This window comes from Poecilia reticulata, linkage group LG17 (assembly GCF_000633615.1).
Source record: "Poecilia reticulata strain Guanapo linkage group LG17, Guppy_female_1.0+MT, whole genome shotgun sequence".
NCBI classification, from domain to species: domain Eukaryota; kingdom Metazoa; phylum Chordata; class Actinopteri; order Cyprinodontiformes; family Poeciliidae; genus Poecilia; species Poecilia reticulata.
This window is the reverse complement of record NC_024347.1, coordinates 63,374-67,264: the sequence shown is the minus strand read 5'-3', so window position 1 is coordinate 67,264 and position 3,891 is coordinate 63,374. Positions and strand designations below refer to the sequence as shown.

Below are 3,891 nucleotides of genomic sequence, written 5' to 3'. Positions count from 1 at the left end.
TTTTCTTGCACCCTTTTTCCCTCGGTGGGGTCGGGAGGGGTGCTGGTGCCCATCTCCAGCCAACGTTTCGGGCGAGAGGCGGGGTACACCCTGGACAGGTCGCCAGTCTGTCGCAGTCTTCCGCCCAACAGTGATAGCCAATCTGGGTAAGGTTTAATGTCATGGGACATTTTTTAGTTTATTTTTAATGTATTTTAGTAACATGGGTTACACGGTGCTTTCTTTGATTTTTAAGAAAACTGAAGTATCCATTTTTGTTGGGGTGGCATTGTTACAATAAAAAATAAATWAAAAAAACTTCATGAAGCCTAAGAAATGGAGAACACAATTTCAGTTGCTGCACTGAATGCTGCACATGGTCTGTAATGTAACTGTTCCCCACAGCGGCTATAGATCTCATTGTTATAACTTTAAACTTTAAGAAAAACAACCAACATAAAGAAATGTATGAACTTTTCATATTTAGAAAAAAAAAACTTGCTTCCAGTATGTGAGAATTTACAAGATGAGCAATTGTACATATCAAGGGAAAGGTTCCTTGCAGCTTCACTCCTTGGTTTTGTTTGACAAACTTCAAAYGGAGAAATGTCCTACTCTGAACAGGTAGAAAACAATAACTACTTTAATCAATCTACAAAACAAAGAGCTGAGAAATTATGCAAATACTCCATCTGTTGCTGCAAAAATGAATCTCTGACCAAATTAGCTCCATCACTGCAACTCAAGTCCCGCTTTAAGCCAAAATGAAAGCCAGACAAAAAAAAAAAAAAACTTTAGAGAGAAAAGTAAGCTCTAAAGAAGTCAAGTTAGTGACAGACCAACAACAGCCTGAACCTATCAAAGCCACTTAAGCCAAAATCTAGAGTGGAACTAGAAAATCTAGAAGCCATGTCTAGAAGAAGAAAGGTAATTTTAATTAAGGTTTTGGTACACCGTTTTAAAAAAGGCAACAAAGTTAAAAAAGAAAGCATCCCAACTCTTAAAAGGCATTCACTGTTGAAGAAGCATGAAACCACAGACTATACTCAGTGGGGAAACTAATATGATGCTGAAGAGGCTGATTACCACAAACCAATGCATCTGCTGATTCACCATAGTCTGGGTGTGAGCTCTAAAACTCTCTGTAACCTTAGAGAGTTACAAATATTACAACCAGAAACCCATGACCTTTAGTAAGTACCATCGCCTTCCTGTCAACTAGGTATTGTCAGCCTYATCTGTTTTATTGTACAGTCTGCAACCTCTTTACTATCCACACGGGACCCCTGYCAGGGAATTGGGGAAGAAAGAGGTCAACAGGCATGTGACATTTTTATTGCAGACATGTTTACAGCTATTGTATCAGAAAAGAATCTGCAGAGAGAGTTGTGTCTGACATCGACAACCACACATTACAAAGCAGGTCCAGTTAAAACCATGTGAAATGCACTGATGATACCTAAGCTTATTTAAATGCACTTGCTTTGAATGACTAGGTTGCTATAGAACTGCTTCTCCAGGAGATGTCAAAAATATCTTGCCTATAATAAACTGAATATGCTAGAAAATAGCAACTCTTGTGGACAAAAAGGAAGGACTCCATGAGATACACRATCTCAGTCATTTGCTGTCAGCAGCCATTGCTTCGGGATTACCTTAAATTAGATTGAGTCGCAGYTAAATAAAATAGCACARGTTGTTATCTACTTTTATGAGGAGGGACAAATGAACTTTTTAAACCAAGACACTCTAAAAACTCAGTAGAATTGGCAAACATGGGTTTTCCAATTCTACTGAGCAGTGAAATCATTTTGTGCAAATATCACTAACTTGAATTACCATCAGGAGCTTTTGACTGAGTCAGTAAGAGAAAACACAACATATCAATGTGGTAATAATTAATTTAAGAATATTTACCAGAGTCCATTTACGGACTCTGGTAAACTGTCCATTTACAGTATGAGCTAGCGTAGCTCAGTTTGAGCTACGCTAGCTCCCATAGAGCTGCTCTTTATGGTTTCTTGATTAATCAGTCATACAACAAATATACATTTATGCAGTGTAATCTAGTAATCTAGCTTTTTGAACATAATTTGGCTACAGAGTTAAATGGGATCAAAGTTCACATTCAACACAGTTCAATTAAATTTTTGCTGACATTCAATTCCCTTTCCTGCAAGCACTTTGTTGTTGAGCAGGTAATGTTAATGTTAATTCATTACTTAATTTTGAAATAATGATTTTAAATGTTTACATTTTAAAATACATGTAGATGTGGGTCTTAAGGGAGTTGCAGTTTTGTAGTTATATATATANAATTTAAGAATATTTACCAGAGTCCATTTACGGACTCTGGTAAACTGTCCATTTACAGTATGAGCTAGCGTAGCTCAGTTTGAGCTACGCTAGCTCCCATAGAGCTGCTCTTTATGGTTTCTTGATTAATCAGTCATACAACAAATATACATTTATGCAGTGTAATCTAGTAATCTAGCTTTTTGAACATAATTTGGCTACAGAGTTAAATGGGATCAAAGTTCACATTCAACACAGTWCAATTAAATTTTTGCTGACATTCAATTCCCTTTCCTGCAAGCACTTTGTTGTTGAGCAGGTAATGTTAATGTTAATTCATTACTTAATTTTGAAATAATGATTTTAAATGTTTACATTTTAAAATACATGTAGATGTGGGTCTTAAGGGAGTTGCAGTTTTGTAGTTATATATATATAACATGAATAACTAATATAATGTAAAAAAAAAAAAAAAAACATAAAAAAAAAAACATTAATATTCAATCCTACTAACTAACCAAATCCTTTTAGGTTTTGACTCAACTGTTTCCCCCAAAATATATTTATTACAGTGAACATTGCCATTTCCACAGGCAGACTTTTACTGTTTATAAAAATATTTATTTGTATTCACAATGCAAATGACCTTTCCAAATCCATCCAAGACTGGGGAAAACAGGTTCAGCTCGAATCCTTTGATTGTTTAATTGGCAAATCTAATTTGCCACCTTTTCATCAGCAGTCGGGTTTTTGATCAGCAACACGCACACCGAATCTTTTTGCTCGACTGACCCACTGCTCCATGCATTCCTGATGTTAATACTCCTTTGAACTGAATGTCAGCTTCACCTGCACTTTACCAGACCCTCCCGGAGGGGCCAAGGTGAATGTTAATTATTGCAAGAGAAAACTGACTTCCACGAACATAGCTTGTGTTAATTAAGAAAAAAAACAAGTTGAAGTAGCACAAACTGCTCCAGACTCACAATTTGGCTGTTGGCATTTTCTGCCTCTTGTGAACACGGGTCACGATGTGTGCAGAAAATATTCAAGATTCACCCAACAGATTTTTCTTCTTTCCTAAGTCATATCACCACAAGATTTAAATGCAAATTAAAACATCTGGATTTGGAATAGTGTTGCATAAAGTTCCCACTTATGAAATGTAGATCTACTGTAGCTGAAATGTAGTTTAATTGAATTTAGATGACATTTCAAAACACTAGCATGCAAGAATATATTAACAAAATGGTGAACAATTGTTAGACAATGAGCYATCAGTGCAACATAAAGCAGCAGCAATAGAATTTAGTTCAAATGTCAATGAAAAAGGGTAATACTAATCATGCGATATATTTATATAAAAGTCCTTATCCCACTTTTGTGCACATCTTAAATGTTTTTTTGTATGTTTGTATGTAGAATACAATTCTGATATTTACTTCTGACTCAAACTTACACTGCAAAAAATTGATTAAGAGATAGTCAAATAAGGAGCTGCTATGAAAATAACCAAATATGCACCTAAGGTTGCTGCGACAGACTGGTGACCTGTCCAGGGTGTACCCCGCCTCTCGCCCGGAACATTAGCTGGAGATGGGCACCAGCACCCCTCCC

At 36.2% G+C, this 3,891-nt stretch overlaps 1 protein-coding gene across 1 annotated transcript in view; it reads right to left on the bottom strand.

Moving 5' to 3' along the window:
- Nucleotides 1-3,891, bottom strand: part of astn1 (astrotactin 1) — a 369,159-nt gene that overhangs the window by 317,442 nt on the left and 47,826 nt on the right. The gene's annotated exons all lie outside the window — the stretch shown is intronic.